Genomic DNA, 17,578 nt, shown 5'->3' on the forward strand with positions numbered 1-17,578 from the left:
AGGGTGGCAGGAGGTTTTTGCTTTAATATGTGTACTTTAAATGATAATTCCCCACACAGAAAATCCTGAGAAAGGTGTGGACTGAAAGGAATTGGCCCTTCCTGGCTGCAGAAATGCTTTGTGTTCACACAGGTCTCCAGCACCAATGGAGACCAGCAGAGCAAAACCTCTGTTATCTCTAACATAATGCTCAAAAAATCCTCATCTTGGGAAACTGCCTGGCTTTGTCAGCCCATTTTAGTGGAAACAACCTCTCTTTTTTTTTATTTCAAAACATAAAAACCAACTGGAATATTAAGTCCCTTTGCTCAAGATGCCAGGAAATATCCATCCAACTTTTTATTCTTACTTAAGCCAAGAGGATTTCTTGCAAATGCAGCACAAATATGTACAAGCAATAATTTTGACTCATGTGGGGCCTCTGGCTTATCCACTTGCCTGGACTTTAGCATCCCATGTGGGAGTGAGAAAGGAAACAAAACTATTCCTTTCTGGGGGAAGGGAAACTGAGGCACGAAGGTACCAAATCCATGATCTCTGCCTCTGGCTTGAATCCTTCAGGGTGCACCCATGCACCATCAGCCTCCCACCCTCTCTGCCTCTCACAGGATAATTCAGAAAGTTGAAATAATGGGACAAGAGACTGTTTGTTCCTGTTGCTAGTGGCCAGTTGCTATAGGAGATTTCAGCACTCCCCTGCTCTGCCGGGGGGATCTTTTCATGTGCCTGAGGGATGCATAAAGGATTTGACTTTCCAGACAGTTTTGTGCTTAAAATCTCTCCTTACACAGATTAAAGTACTTCATTCTGATTTAGCAGAGACCCCTTGAAAGGCTGGATGGAACACAACATGGTTTTCATCCAGCTTCAGCTGCCAGGCTTAATTAGGGGAGAATTAGGGGTTTGCCTGGTGGGAATTGTGCTGACTTAAAGGCTGATTTTCCCTCTTCCACTGATGACTGGTAGATGCTCAGCCTGGTCAGATATACTTGAAATACTGGTGGAGAAAATAGCATCAAACTCAGCTGGAGAATTACACTTTTCTAATTTTGCCATTTTGAGGGGAAGTGGCTCCATCCATTGGGGCTCAGCTCCCTCCCTCCCTGTGTAACCTGGGAGTAGCAGAGTTCACGTGAAAACCTGGTGTGAGCCAGAGTATCTCAGCCTGCCTGGAGCCATGGGCTGGCCTGGGGCCACACTGCTGGATGTGCAGCTTGGGGAAAGTAAATAGACATTAATATAGCATATATATATATAAACATCTAGAAGGATGAGTATTCTTTGCTTAAAATCTCTTTTAAAAGTACTTCTGTAATGCAGAGACATTCCCAGATGGCCCACAGGCCTTTACATCAATGCAGACACACTTTGAACTACACCAGGAGCTCTTCTACTTTCATATCAGAGTATTGAAAACCACCCTCAAAAATTCAAGTGAAGGAGAAATAAATGATTTATTAATTTTTTTTTTAAATTTCAGCTTCTTCTTGCTCTGTGAGACCTGTCTGTTCCATTTAAGGATTGTATCAACCCCTCAGATTCTATTAGACTTCCTCAGGCAAACCATAAACCCCCAGTCTTGCAATACATGAAATGACTGACCATGTTTTATGAAAGAAATGTAGAAATTATGACATTTTAGGGTGAATAAGGAATTTAGTTGTCCACCCTGGATTCCTAGACACTTCAGGAATAAGGCTGCTCATTCTTCTGTTACTGCTTTGTTGAGATCATCCTGTTCTGGCAACAGGAAGAAAGAAGTGTTACTGAAGAAAATGAGTTTGTACCTTTGATGCCAAAGTGAAGGAAGCTCTGGCTGTGGTTAAAAGTGTTGCTGCAATGTAGAAGGTACAGATCCTACCTTATCTTGTATCACTGCTAGATGGCAAAAACCAGACACATTTATCCACTGGGAAATTTTAAATAAGTGAATTTTTACTTGCAGAAGAGGAGAATGGAAAGACAGAAAAAGAAGGTGAGAATAAACTACAAAAACAACAGAAAAGAAACTCTAGAAGCTATAGAAACCAAGCACAGCAACGTGTGTTGCAGTTTATAGATAATTTATAGTTTTAAATGGTATTTTAATTTTATTAAACTCCTGTCTGATTTATTCCACTGGGTGAAACAGTTTTTCCCAAGCAACTCCATGTTATCAAAAGCATGTGAGGTAATACAAATTCTTTTGGCAGTAGTATCCAGTGATGGAATAGCAAACATTGCATTACTAACCCCAATAATGCAGGGAAAACATCTTTCTATTGTGCAAGCAGACGGCAACAGAACACAGAATCTCCCCGCAGGAATAGATCGAGCTCTTACAACAAAAGCTTGTGAAAGCCTTTGTTCTGGTCCCTAAGGATTTTATGATTGTCACACAATCTATGTAGATCAGCCATTCACTCTGATAAGCAGACTTTGCATTTCTGTGATAGCTGGCTGCTGTTTGAATAGCAGAAAGAAATAAGATAAAATAAAAATAATAAAATAAAATAAAATAAAATAAAATAAAATAAAATAAAATAAAATAAAATAAAATAAAGAGGTGCTTTGACCATTTTGAGAAATACCAATTTTGTTTCTTTTTTTTTTGAAGAAAGAAGCAAGAGGTCTGAAATGCCCAGCTGGATAGGGTGAGTGTCTCTGACTGACTGCAGCTAGACCTGAAGGAGGTGTAATATCCAGAGTAGCCTCTAAGTATCTGTGCAGGTTTGAAAGTGGGTTTTATACTGCAAATCCATTCTGTCCTTAGTTGAATCTTTACGTGGACCCCCATGTCCTGATCACCTTTTGCTGAGATACGTATCAGCATCCCAAATATTCGCTGCACTCATACTTGTCACACATTCAGTGATCACCATCTGATTAAGATGTTTTCTCTCCCTGGGTAGGGAACAGCAGGGATATTCCTGATGCTGCCTGTGATTGTTTTAGAGCATTAAGTGTGTGTATAATGCTTATTCTGTGCAAGGAGCCTGCACATGGCCACAGCCAGAATTACTGGATCTACAGACCCGCCATGGTGACACATTTTTTAAGTGATATTTACCAAAAATGTTTTTATAAAACTCAAAAACCAGGATCCTGATAGACATAATACTCAGCAAGTAGCACCACTAGATTGTAATAATTCATAAGTGATGGCTTACTGATCATTGGAAAAGTGATCTGAGGTCATATTTGTCCAACTGAACCTGATTTCTTTCAATCTTGTCCCAAATGGGCTGCACCTTGCAATGGTTAAATACATTAAATTCACTTAAATGTGTTTTACTTCAACCAGCAGCCCACACTTGGGGCAAAACAGTAGGAGCTAAAGGTGGAACTAAACCATCAAAATTTGTACTTGTCCACATCCAGGTTACCTCTCCTTGCCATCAGGTACTTTATGAAGTGCTGGGCTAGCGACTGCCATCGCTGCTCCCTTCCCTCTCCCCCTGTCATTAGCATTCCCCTCCCGTGCCAGCTCCAGAGGGGAGCTGTAATTAAAATTCAGTGTGACAGAGCATGTCAAATGCAAAGGGTCCCTTTTGCACAAAGTCTTTGCTAAGCTCCTGTTCATTTTGTGGTTGTTCAGTTCCGTGTGCTGCTTTCTAAGAACAAACAGACAGGAGGAGGCCGGGCTTCCACAATATCCCACAGCAATTTTGTTTAGATCATTTTCTTGACCATTACATGCCATGAGTTTATTGGTTCTTTCTTGCTTATAAAAGCAAAGCAATAACCCATGAATTATTCCTCTTCAGAGCCTGGTTGTGTTCAGTGTAACAGAATATTGTCCCTGGAGCAAGGGCAGCTCTCCCAAGGCCAGCTCTTTGTAGCTGCCACTCCTTGGGAACGTGCAGGGAGGGCAACCTGGAGGGATAGATGAAGGAAACCAGTCCAGAGCAGAGCTTCCCAGTGTGGAAGATCTCCCCCAGGTTGACCTAGATGATCTGGGAAACAAGAAATATATGACAGTGCTTCAGCAAAGAGGCCTTGAGATGAGGTTTGTGTTTGAGAAGGGCTTGCCAAAGGTGTCTGGGGGTCTGATGGATGTGGGGCTTGGATGAACAAGAGGAATTTGAGACTGGGTGTGGCCCTGCAGCAGCTCAGCTCCCCTGACCACTGAGAGTCAGGAGATCACCCAGAGGAGACCCAGGACATCCAAGCTGTGCACACTTCGGTGGAAGCACAGCGGGACAGGCACAGGCAGGGAGCTGTGGGGGATGAGGAGGATGGAGCAAGGACCTGTGGGGCTTTTCCCTGAGCACAAGAGCAGGTCTTGTTTCATTAGGGAATTCTTTATACCAAGTTTGCCAGTCATTTACACTGGGTAATGATCCTCAGTGCATTCCAGGGGTCCCACTCGGCTTTGAACCTGTCACTGCTGAGACTCTTGGATGCTCTGACCTCAGTACAGATGTCACAGCAAAACCAGGGGTGATCACTGTGGGCACGTTGCCTTTAGGTAAAGGGAACTTTAAAGACTCTTGAGTAAATGTCCATGAAAGCGTAGGGCAACAATAAAACTTCTAAAACGATAACAAAACTCATACTAAGTGCAAAACTCCCCGTGAAGTGAGGAGGATGTTGGGGTGTAGCAGATCCACACCATCATCACATGGTTCTCCCTGGGCTTCTCACAGCAGAATAATACTACTGGAGCAGGTGGGATAATCAAGGCTGTGGCGTCTCTGGAAAGCTGGGACATATCAAACCTAATGGAATGATTATACAGTTAATGAGAAGAAGCTGTGTCTTCTCCCTGGCTGGTGCCGAGGGCAGGGTATTTAGGCAGGTAGGAGGAGGGTAAAGCTCTCTGTGGGTTGTCTGCCAGTGGCTGGGAGGGGTTCACTGCAGAGCAGCAGTTTCCTGCAGCGTAAACACCCCTGGAAGTCTCAGCATGCTGTGTTGCTCCTCAGGAGGAGCAGATGAGCCAGGAAGAAGAGAGAAGATCCAGCTGGGATCCCCTCTTCTAAGGAGGTATTGACCTGTAAGCCACCCCCTGAGGCAGCTGCATTACCACATGAGGCGTGTTGGCTTAACTGCAAAAAAGAGATTATGGATGAAGTGGCTGTGCTGCCAGGCCTTTAGCTTTTGAGCCGAGTCACTGTGGGAGCTTAGGAAGCTTCTCAGCGAGCTGAGGGTTTGTTATCATATATTAATGATGGAAAATATACCATCACTTTCTTCTGAGGTGTGGGAACTCTGGTAGCTGGCTGAGTTCAGTGCAGAGTTAGTCCCTGGGAGGATTTCTTGATACCTTTTCCACTTGGAGCTCACTGAAACCTATGAGCATGAGTCCAATGACTTAAATGTGTTTTAATTTATCCCTGGGCTGCTGCAGGCTCTGAGCAGGAGCTCTGTTTCTGTGTTAGCTACAGTGCCCTGCCCTGCCTGGGCTGTGAGGGGGAACACCAGCACCCTGCCCAGTGTTTATCCTTGTGTTTTTCCTCTCTGGGCTCTCCTCTCATTCTACCCCAGAATTCCTGTGGTACTTCCAAAGAGCAGCTGCATACCTGGTATGCCATGGCTGTTGTCACCCACTTGATTTCAGCTTCATGTCCCAAAATACCCCCTGTGACTCACCTTATCTCTGTTAGGACTGGAATATTTACCAAATGCCATCCAAAATCAATGGAAGGGAGGTTAAGGTTTTAGAAATTTTGGCCAAGTTTTAGTTACAGCTGCTGTAATTAAAAAAAACTTGGGCACACACATGGAGCTCGTGGAGAAAGCTCCTTCTATCCTCTGTATAGAGGAAGGAGACTTGCTCTCAGCCATCAGCCTTAGTCAGCAATGACCATTTCTTCTTTGCCACTTAGCTAATTATTTTTGTACCGTATTTGTGCACGTGAAACACAGAAAAAGGCCAGAGAAGCAGGTAGGGTTGTAATTGGGTGTGTGCATCCTTTGATGAGAAGAAGTCTCTTCCCCCTCTGACTTCCTTCTCTTGTGACTTACCAGGAAGGCTGTAGAGCACAGGAGAGTTTCCAGCTTGTCCTGTTTGATTCCAGGTGGTTTGGTCCCCTCCTGGTTACTGATTGTGGTCCAAAAAGCACTGCAGGAGAGTGTTGGAGTGTGTAAGGTGCATGCACTTCCCTCCCAAAAGCTTTGTTAAATAGAAGAAATCATATTAACTCTCTACTTGATGCTTTTCTGATTATGATCAAGCATCATTCTACAGGCAATAAAACTCAGTGTCAAAGCACCACAGTAATTTATTTTACCCAGTCCATCCACACCCTCCTACTCAGAATGGAATAATGCACACCAGCTGTACTTTAGAGCCTAGCTGGCTTTGAACATTATGAAGATATAAGCTAAATTCAGGAAATTACCTTGCTAAGGGCTCATTGAAGGTTTCCATATATGGTGCTTATTACTGTTATTACAAATGAATTCATGGGAAATTTAATTAAGTTCTCAAAAAGAAACAAATGGGTTTCTATCTATTAAGTACACTGGCCAAGCTTACTTTTGGCATATTTCCTCATCCCATAAAGGTTTTCAGAACATTACTTTTCTCTGAGTAATCTTGTTACTAATTTAAGCCTTGGGGTCAGCACCAGCTCTCTGTCTAACATGGGAAATGTTGATAACTCCAGTGTGCTGCACCTGCAGCCAGGGATGCTTTAAATATTGAAGTCACTGCTCTCAAATAACACTCGCAGAGGGATCACATTTACTTTCTCTGTGTGTGGCTCCTCTGCATTTCAGAGAGGATATGAGCAAACACATCCAGCCAGCATCCCTGCTGGGGAGCCAAAGCCTCCCCTGCCAGGCTGGTAGAGCTGAAGTGCCTGGCACTGGAGCTGGTTTTGTCTTCCTGGACCCCAAATCCAACAACCTTGTTAAAGACTGGAGCTCAGACCTGCCTGCTTCCAGATAAGAACTGTGCTAATGTGGGATGAACAATGACAGAGCAGTGGAAGATAGGGATAATCACTTATCCCTAACCTGCTAAGCCACAAGAAATTGTGCAGGAGAGGACAGGCCTACAAGAGAACTGTAGAGGGAGTGATAGGGCAAGGGGAATGGGTTTAAACTAGCAGAGGTTTAGGTTAGATATTAGGAAGAAATTCCTCACTGTGAGGAGGGAGAGGCCCTGGCACAGGCTGCCCAGAGAAGCTTTGACTGCCCCATCCCTGAAAGTGTTCCAGGCCAGGCTGGATGGGGCTTGGAGCAGTCTGGGATAGTGGAAAGTGTCCCTGCCCGTGGCAGCGGGGGTAGAACAAGATGATCTTCAGGGTCCTTTCCAATCCAAACCATTCTGTGGGCATATTTTGATGAAGTAGCAAATCCATCCTGCTGGTTTAGGCTGTAGATCCAGAGTCACTTATCTGCAAAAGGAACGTTGCAAGCATGAGCAGCAGCACCAAGTCTTTTGCTTTTGTGCTCCCTGCTACCTTGCTGGGGTTTGTCATCTGAGCAGTGAGGGTGAGAGGGGAATGTGATTTAGTAACATAGATCAAAATAACACTAGGCATGGAAAATATTCTTCCTAGATCCTGCTATGTCAGAGCAACTACCTGTTCATCAGTCAATGCTGACTGAATCTCCTATGTTGAAGGTGCTTTGCCTCACTGCACTTCAGTGAGATCCTTATTCAGTGCATGGATCAGAACACAGATGGGTTTCCTGTGCTGGAAAGAAATTCAGCAAATCTTAACCCCAAATGAGAATTTCATGCTCTGTGTATTCTGTCCTTGTTCTGGAAACTGGTCTGGTTTGGAGTCCATGGTAGGGAAAGGGGCTTGTAAGACTAAGCACCATTGACACTGCATCTGACAGCTTTAAAGCCATCCAGAAAGTGATGCAGAAGTCATCTGCTTGGAAACAGTAAGCTGCAGGAGGCATATTCAATCAGTGCTCCATAGCATGCATTCACTCTCTGGGAGCTTCAAACTTCATGTTACAGGCTCTATCTGCTCCCTGGAAATCTAGATAACTTAGGAACCTTGTTTCTGAAATCCTGCCTCTCTGCCCAGGGCCTGCTGCCCCAAAAGAGCAGGGGATGGGCAGCAGATGGAGGAATGCTGTGCCTGGTCCAGCTGAGAGAAGCTTGGCCAGATCTGCAGGGCTTCCCCAGCAGCCTGCTGGGAAAACTCGAGGGTGAAGTAACTCAATGGCCCCAAGCTGCTGTCCTGGCAGTGGTGGGGGAATATTGCCTAAAGCTGCCCTTAAGGCATCCTTTCCTCCTGGAACTGGAAGATGCAGTGGGGTGGCAGAGGTATCTCAGCTAAACAGTGTTACATCACCAGATGATGCCATATGTGATGGTGAATATAAATATACACACACACATATAATTACACTCAGAGACTTGCCCAAACTAACCTTGTGCCAGACAGTTTGATGGAGGGGACCAGCCTGGGGTGGGACTTGATTGCTGGAGTACTGAAGCTGGCTAATTTAAAGGAGCATATTTCAAATGTTTGTTGCAGATCTCTGAGAACATGAGACAGCCATCCTGAGCTTGGAGTTATGCCACAGAGAAGTAGGATTTGCTGATTGGTTGTAAGGTAAGGCTTTTTATGAATTTAGCAGCAGACAGTAAATGATGTAATGCTTCATCTCTTTGGTCTTTCTAAACCAGCTGTACCCTTCTACCTCATTTATTATTTAGAGCTGATATGTTGCTTTATGTGGTGAGGAATTTATGCTCTCAGATATTGATTTGGTGAAAAATCATAGGACCACTTTGGGTATTTCTATTTGAGCTTGGAAAAACAAGTTATTGTCACCCGCATGGAGGCTGCAGGTGCCCCAGGACACAGTCTGACCTTGGGGTGATGGAGCAGGCCAATAATATTAATAATGTTTCTAATAATAACAGTAATAACAATAATAATAGCAATTAAAAGGAGAGAGAGGAATAAAACTCAGTTACTCAAACTACAATTGCTCACTACCCACTGACCAATAACTAGTCCATTCCTGAGCAGTGATCAGTGGCTCCCAGTTTGTGTACTGAGTGTGACATTCTCTGCTTTGGAACATCCCTTTGGCCTGTTTGGGTCAGCTGTTCCTGCTCTTTGTGTTCCTGCTCACTGGCAAAGCACGGGAAGCTGAAAATCCCTGCCTCTGTGTCAGCCCTGCTCAGCAGCAATTAAACCACCAGTGTGTTACCAGTGATGTCCTCATCCTAAATCCAAAACACAGCACTGTACCAACTACTTGGAAGAACATTAACTCTATCCCAGCCAAAACCAGGATATGGATACCCAGCCCCACCTCCTGCCAAGCAGCAGGGATTCAGCTCAGGTAGTGTCAGACATTGTAGCATTTCTGAAAGATCTCAGTCTCTGCTTTCACTGAGGAGAAAGGGTTGGGCTACTGAAATAAGCACAGGGCAAAATCTCTGGCTGGGAATTGGAGTTAGGAAAAAAGTAATTACTTTACTTAGGGTGGGACTCTAAGTGTGTTTACACCTATGTAAGAAAATAATTTTTTCACTCCCAAAATGGATCCTACACATTAGCAAATAAACAGTTGCACATATTTTCATTGACTCATCCCAAAACCTCCCTGTGCCCAGCCTGCCTTCTAGTCGGAGTCTTGCAGGGATGGACAGCCCTTGGATGGGTGACAAACACAAAGAAGGGTGGGCGGTGCTGTGTTGTGGACCCTGTCCCCAGCACGACTCTATCCCAGTGGATGCCTGGATCTCCGGGCAGGGTGGAAGCGCTGCTGGCTCCCGGCGAGTCAGCAGCACCATCTGCTGCAGACGGCCCAGAACGGCAGGATTGGGAATTAAATACAGATTTCAGGACTTCGATGCTGACTGCAGATCGAGCTGTAAATCACACAATCATTAAGCCGAAGTTGCTGGGTGCAACAGCTCCCGTGCTCCTTAGTGAACAGCAATGGGCTCAGCTGGTGCTCCAAGAGACACACAAACTCGAATGTAAATCTCCCTTTAATGGGAGATAACGATAAAATAAGAAATGTCAAGTTTCCACAGAGCCTTTGGGGCATTTCAATGGAAAGGAGTCAGGGGAAGCAAGTCTTTCCTAATTATAGAAGTTGGTCAAAACCTCTGATTTAATCCCAGAAAAGGAGGAAGTTCAGCTGTGACCTCTGTGTCCGAGAGCTATAGGACACAGCAGTTTTGGGACAATAATGGCACTTAGTGAGGTCATTAAATGAGAGGACTGACACTGCTGTGAGAGCTGTTTGGAAACCTCTCTGCTGCCCTTTTCCACCCTGTAATTGGTAAACTGTTTTCCTGCAAAGAATGGAAAATTGAGCAATGTACTGAAGGCTTGATCCAAAGCATATTGGTTTTGAAGCCCATCCCAAAACTTCAGCTTCAGGGGAAGTCAGAGTGTATTCATCTCAGTAATCTTCACTTGGAACAGTAGAGCACAAAATCATTTTTCAATAAACATATAGGAGGTGCCAGACAGATGCACCAATCATCTGAAAATTTGGGTACCACACCTTGAACTGATCTCAGCAACCAGAAATACTGTGGAAATTGTGTTCTGGATTGAACAGGGGCACTTTACCTTAGAGACCTGTGAACATGAATAACCTAAAAATTGCTTGTAGGTCTATACTGTCTCCTTGAAATCTTTTCTCTGGGAGGAGTGGAGGGGTCTAATACCATGTCCTTGGCAGACTGATGAGTAGATGAAGCATTTTCAGGGTGTTCCCCTGGGCATGAAGAGATGGTCTGAAGCTGGTCATGCTCTGTGGCTCTTGGCCCAGCTCCATCTTGCTCAATGCCCAAGAGCAAAGCACAGAGGAGTGTAATGAGACACCTCAAACAGCCTGAATGTTGCATCTGTTTTCCAAAAAGGCTTGTTCTGCACCCAGCAAGGGCAGCCCAGGGCTGTTTGGCCTATCCAGGAATGTGTGCTTCCAGTAAGCTCCTCTCATGAGAGGAAGGCATGTTCAGGAAACCCAAGCAATTTTATTTCCTCATTTCTAGACACACAAACAAAAAAACCCCAACAAAACCCAAAAATGCTGTTAGAAACTCCCAGCAGGAGGGAGATAAAAAATCTGGTGGGTGGAGGACATTGGTGAGGAGGGGCTTTGGGATGGTCCTTGCCTGTGTGACATGGGCCAAGAAACCCCCAAAGCATCCCAGTAACAGGAGAGTGCTTGGATGTCCACTACAATATCATGCCACTAGCTGAGCCAGAGAGTGTGGTCAGCCTTCTGCTGGGCCTTTGGAAAGCAGTGTCCAAAGCTGGGATGAGAAGTTCCTAAATTACTGTTAGCTTAAAGAGCTGCATCATAAATCAGGGGCTCTTGCAAAAGTAATTTTAAATGCAAAGTTCTGCCTTAACCCTGTACTTTGCAAAGCCCTGTTGGTGGTGGGTAGAAGTTTTACTTCAATTTCAGTCCCACCCATCTCATCCCACCCCTGATGGCTGTGCTGGAAGTGGGGCTCTACCTTACCCTCCAAGTGGGAAGTACATAGGCCTCTTAGAGAAAACCCCAAGTTCATCCTCTATATTTATTTTGGGGTCAGGCTAAGGAAGGAGCTAAGATCCTGACCTACAGTTACATCAGCTTATTCAGCTTCAGCAGCCAGAGCACGTGGCTATTAGTAATCTAGTGAAAAATGTAACAGCACTTGCTTAAAAATAAACAGCCTACTCAAAAAAGGAAGTTACAATAAATAATCTGCATGAGAGGTAGCAATAAAAACTTCATGGCTGGAGTCATAATTGGCTGTAGAAATAAATGTCTCCAGAGCAAGAGGTATTGAATATTTTCCTCCATACATCCTGCCACTGAAATTTCCCCAGCTGGAAGAAAGCAAGTGCTCCCAAGCCTGAGTGCCAGGGAAGGAGACATCACTGTATTTAGAGTCACCTCGGTGCTTCTGCCCACACAACTTCCTTTCTTCAAGTCACGCTGGAGAGAGAAAATGTTTCCCTTCCACTTGCTCAGCAGAGCATGGTGAGCTCATGAGCAGGAGACTTCAACTTTCAAAGGTTGAACTTGGCCGAGGGCTGATTTCCCTCGTTATTTATGTTTTCTTCAGCAGCTCCCCTGAACTGAGGCACTCTCTGCTAAACTCACATTCACCAGCTTTCACTCCTCCTTGTCTGGAAAAGTTGTTGCAAGTGGCTGTGGTCGGCCTGTGAGTAATCCCCCAGAATTACTGCAATCCCAGATAATCAGGATTTGCCAGATGAGACAGGGACAGTCCAACGGGGGGTGGGAGAGGTTGCTGCTTACATCTTCTTTTTGCTAGTTTTGCGTAATTTCAGCTCAGAAATGAATTGCTTAAAAGCTGCTCTAAAATAGAGTGGTAAAAGCAGACAAACTCCCACCTGGCTTTGTACCACCAGATCCCCAGTCGAAGAGAGGACCCAAACCCATTTCCAGGCAAGGGACTGACCCAGACCCCAACAAAGCCATGACAATGCTGCCAATCTACTGCAGCTCTGACCTGACAGAGTTCAGGGAGTTGTTCTTAACTACAACATCCCACCCCATGTTGCAGAGATGATATCCTCCCACACATGTTGATATTGTTCTCCAGAAGGCGTGTGGTTTTTTTATTGTGCTGGTAGAGTTAGATGAAACTAATGAGTCAGTGGTCCCACATTTTTTAACAGATGGTTGAGATACAGCATTTTTGATTTTAGTCAGCTGATGTGCTCCAGTGCCTCTGTGTTTTGGACTGTTTAGGATTACACCTGTAGGAAAAAGAGGCTTAAAATGTCTGTGAATGCAGACTGTGGAGTGATGGTACCTTGCTGCAGAAAGCCTTCCATGGATTTTAAGACCCTTCAAGGAGAGTGATGTCTGCAATGGGACAAGGGGATCCTTGAAAAAGAAAAAAATGGTGTCCTTAGAATGACTGGGACATCCTAACTGGCCCCACAATGAGAGCAAGTTGGTTGCCAGTGATGTCAACCAGACTTCATTGCACACCTTCACCTCTCTCAAGCCATAATGTTCTTACTCGTGTTGAGCAGTACCTCTCTGAGGAAGCAGTCACTGGTTACAGCAGGACTACTCATGGCAGGCACCAATACTCAACATGAGTAAACAGCTGTACGTGTGTGATGGGGTGTACATGGCTGTTCAGAGTCCTCTGCTTTGCAAGTCTAGGAATACATGCACACTAATGCAAAATTCCAGATAAATGCCCTCAAGGTTGTGTTGGCATTTCTGCAGAGCCAAAATAACAAGGGTGCTTCAGTGATTTTAGTTGGGAAGGTTTCTTCTCCTCTATTCTAAACCAATTTCCTTCTTGTCATTTTCTGGGTTCTGTTGACTGAACTTAGAAGTTAAGAGAAGCAGTGTGTGCAAAAAGTAGTGTTTATAGATCTCATGGTACCTGAATTCCTGCTTGGAAGTACCCATACTGGCAGCTCAGAGCATGGCAACCAGCTTGAGGACTGGAAAAGTTGTCAGGCACAGTGCAGTGCTCAGTTTTGCCACTTTGGGGATGATCCTAAGGAGTATACTTGTGGCTTCCTGTGTTGACTGTGTAGGAAAGCCATCACAAAAGAGCTGCTTGACAGCTTGGACCCATTGTGCAGAATGGTCCATGCAACCCCATGGCTTCCAGGGCAAGAGATGTTGGGCAGCCAAGTGTGGCAACTCTCAACTGCAGGCACACCCCAACATCAGAGATTTTGGGCTCCTCTGCCACTCAGTCCACAGGTATTTCAATAAATCACACTCTGAAATGTTTCAGAGGAGCTGGGAATGGGTGAAAGGAAAAACCTTGTTAAGAGAATGGAAAAATCCCATTGCCTATGCCCTCTCCATAGACTCCTGGAGGTGGGAGGGTGCTTTGAGTGGCATTCATAGAGGCTGCCAGTCCCACGTAATTCACGTAGGAAGTTTCTCACTGTTACAGTCTGCAGGGACATTTCTTCCCCCTTAGTGACCTAATTTTGGTGAGTGAGCAACTATTCGGAAGGACTCTCCTGCCTGACTTCCTGACTGTAGCTTGGAGCCAGCAGGAACAGGAGCCCAGGTTCAGAGCTTCCCTGGTGGCACACAGTCCAGCCACCCCACGATTCTGCCTGGGTGCCCTGTTGCCTCTGGTGTCCTGCTGTGTCACAAGGTGACACTCAATGGACAGAATGTGACAATGTTGCTAGAATAAATAGATCCTTAAGATATAAAGCAGCCTGAAGCAAGATTCAGATCCCACTGAGAGTAACTGGATGTGGCTCACTGAATTTTCATAGAGCTTTGCCAAAAGAAAGTAACTTTTTTTTTACACAAGGCACATGATTTTTCCTTTGAAAATATGTTTACAGAATAGAGCTCATTGCTTCATCAGTCAGTGAATCCTTGATATTTTCATTTATGTGGTTTCTTATTCAACACGTGTTTGAATCATAAGACTTCTGCCCCTTTATCTGAATTTATCTACTGGGAGCATTTTTAAGAGTGAAATGTCAGTCAGATGCATGCCAGACATGCAACAAACAGTTTTTTCTCTGCTGCCCGACTCAGTTCTCTGGAATTCCCTTCTGCTTCCTTCTCATTTTTCATGTCCCCTTTCTAGCAGAGAACAGATCCAGGGTTTTCTCTGACCAAGGGAACACAGTGAGGTCCTAGAACCAGCTCCTTCCTTAGCATCTTCAATCCATTGACATCACACCAGGAGGTCCTTTTGTCTCCCAGATGAGAGTCTTTGAAGACTCCTCATATTTCTTCAGCTGGTGTGTTCTGGTTTGGTACTGCAAGGCTCCCTGCAAGCCTTTGATGGGTCTAAAACCTGACAGCAGCTGGTTGTGCTGCTGGAGTGTTTTTCAGGTGTGTTTTTTCTTGGCTTTATTGACATAGCAAAGGAAGGGACAATCGAATAGGTCAGGAGCATGGGAAGCTGTGGGTGCACACCCAGACCTGTCAGCAGGAACTCCTTGCCCTCCTCTGCTCTGGGTGTCTCTTGTCTCTGATCTCTTGTGCTGCAGCTGTATGGAGATGTGAGGATGTGGGCAAAGCTGGAATGGGAACAGAATGTCATTATTTGTGGCAAATTATTTCTTCATGCTGAGTGTAGGAGAGACTGTAAATATATGCAATGGCACAGCATTAACATACTTCTCTCTTCACAATAATAATGCCATTTTCTAGAAAATCTTATAGAAATCCAGGCTGGAATTTGGATAAATGAAGTAGATGTTTGTTTTTCCCACACTCAATTTTTCACTTAAAATAATACACCTAAGTATCACCAACAGCATGATGCATGTGCAAGAATGATGACAAAGAATAAACATGGGGGTGGTGTGATGCTGAGCAGAGGCAGCTTGATGTTTGGTGGTTTAGGCAAGACATGTTTAGGACCAAAACACTGTATCTAAAATATATGATCCTGCACATATGCCCCTGTTAGCTGCCCCTGGAACTTTCTCCTGGCTGCTGTGCACACTGACATCACAGGCAAATGTAGCTGCTGGCATTGATGCCCGTGTCACATGCATCATATGAGAACAGGGCAACATCTGGCAGTGAGTACTTCAGGCCCCCGATCAGAAAATTGAGTGTAAGAGGAAATGTGGCGGTTCTGTTGTCTCCTGGGTGCTTTAAAAAAAAAAAAAAAAGACAGACTCAAGAACAAAACTATTTCTTAATGAGGCCTACATGATGTTTCCAGTATTAACACTGCAATGAGCTCAGACAGCATCTCCCCAGAGTGCTGATGTGGGGTTTCAGATGTGTCTGCAGTCAGCAAAGGCATCACCCTGCTGCTGAGGTCCAGGGCAGAGTCCTCTCCATCACCCAGGGAGCCAAGGGCCAGGGTGGCTTCAGCCTATGCTCAGCCACACAGCAAGCCAAGGGGACACACCAGACCTGGGAAGGTCAGCACACGGTGACATAATTTTTCTTTACATTTGGATGTGCTGAATTTTACTGAATTTTACTTGCCCAAGCTGGGCAAGAATCCTGTTCACTCACCACCAGTGGAAGAGGAGATGCAGTGCTAACGGGGCCTGCGACTTCCCATTAATTACAAGGTGCTGTGATTGCACATTTACATTTGCTGCTGATGACGACAGTGTCTTTCAGAAAAAGGTATAGAGGATTTTACATGACTTTCAGCTGGAACATGGTGTCACCAACTCTCCTCCTCCCAGGCTGGTGGAGCAGTTCTGATTGCTTGCAGTGCTTTATTAATAGACTTGCTAACATCAAGGAAAGGTTGATGAACACTTAGGATACAGGGAAGTGCCAGTGACTGCACCTTGTGCTGCTTCTGCTAACAATGTGTAGAAATTATAAATAACACACTTTTATTTTCTGCCTGAGACAAGTTAGTGTCACCGATGGGTGGCCCTTCTCTGGCCTTTCAGAAGAGCATTCAGCAGCCCTGACCTCTCTGATGCTTGCACCAGGGCAAGCACAGGGGACTGTGTGCATCTTGCTCTGTGGTTTGGCAGGAGTCAATTTCTGGTAGCAGAAACCTGAGGGCTTTCATGCCTCAAGCAGAAATGCCCTTTCCCAAGGAAACCCTTATTCCAGAGGTGATAACTGACTTTGTGTGCACTGCTCTGGAGGGGGTTATGAGAGTTGGTCTCAACCACGTATTTGATTATATCTCAGCAAGGTACATCAAGGACATCCTCAGCAAGGACATCACAGTGGCTTGAGCAGTGCCTTTTGCACTTAGAGTGGATGAAAAATGCAGCTGGTTAAAAACCCTTCTTCATGGGGAGGAAGATGATTTTCCATGAAAGGACAGGTATTGAGGTGCCTTGTAATCACCTGACATGAACAGGGCAAAATTTAGCTCTTTATAAGAAGCAGGACTTGGGTTCCTTGGCTTGGATAGCACCTTCTCCAGGCTTTCCACACGTCTTGAGCTCTGATTCTGCTGTACTTATAGCCCCCAATACATCCCTGGTTCCAGTAAATCCAGCCACTGTTGGAGAAAATTAAGTGAGATAGGCTTTATCAGCTCTAGACAGAATAATCTACTTCAGAAATACCTCTCCCCTGATAAGGATCAGGTATTACTGCCACAGGAACTCCCACTGGTGTATATCAGAGCCTCTGTGAGCTACAACATGTAGCCTCCTCTTTGCCTTTATTGAAATTTAAAAGACTTCCGGAGGTTCTGACAACAATCAGACTAATTAGCTGGATGCAGAGAGGGGTGTGAGGCAAGTACTGCGTTCCTTGATACTCAAGGCTTCTCTGCACTGTTTGGATGACACAGGCAAACAAGTCTGTAGCAAGGACAGCCCAGGTGAGCTTGGGAAGGTGGATTTCAGGTAACTTTGGCTACTCTGGACTAAACCCTTCCAAGCAGACTTGACTGGCTGCTGAGCAAGGCCTTTGTGCTGCAAATAACTTCACCTCAAGGCCTGCTGTGCAATGACTTTCCATGGGTATCACCACAGAGTGTTTCCTCCATTCTCCCACAGCGGTGCAGAGTGTACTTTTTATTTCATTTTACCCCAGTAATGGCATTAACTGCTGGGAAAGCAGACAACATGAGCTCCAGGTCTGGCTTTCTGACTGATGAGCTCCTTGGAGAGGAGTCAGCTCACTTCAGCCATATCCATGAAAGCCGCTGTGCCAAATAATTGAGACCATCTGAAGCAGTCTGAATACTCTGTTCTCATGCACCACAGCATTGGGCAGGGTGTGG

Source organism: Aphelocoma coerulescens, chromosome 12 (genome assembly GCF_041296385.1).
Source record: "Aphelocoma coerulescens isolate FSJ_1873_10779 chromosome 12, UR_Acoe_1.0, whole genome shotgun sequence".
Classification (NCBI taxonomy): Eukaryota; Metazoa; Chordata; class Aves; order Passeriformes; family Corvidae; genus Aphelocoma; species Aphelocoma coerulescens.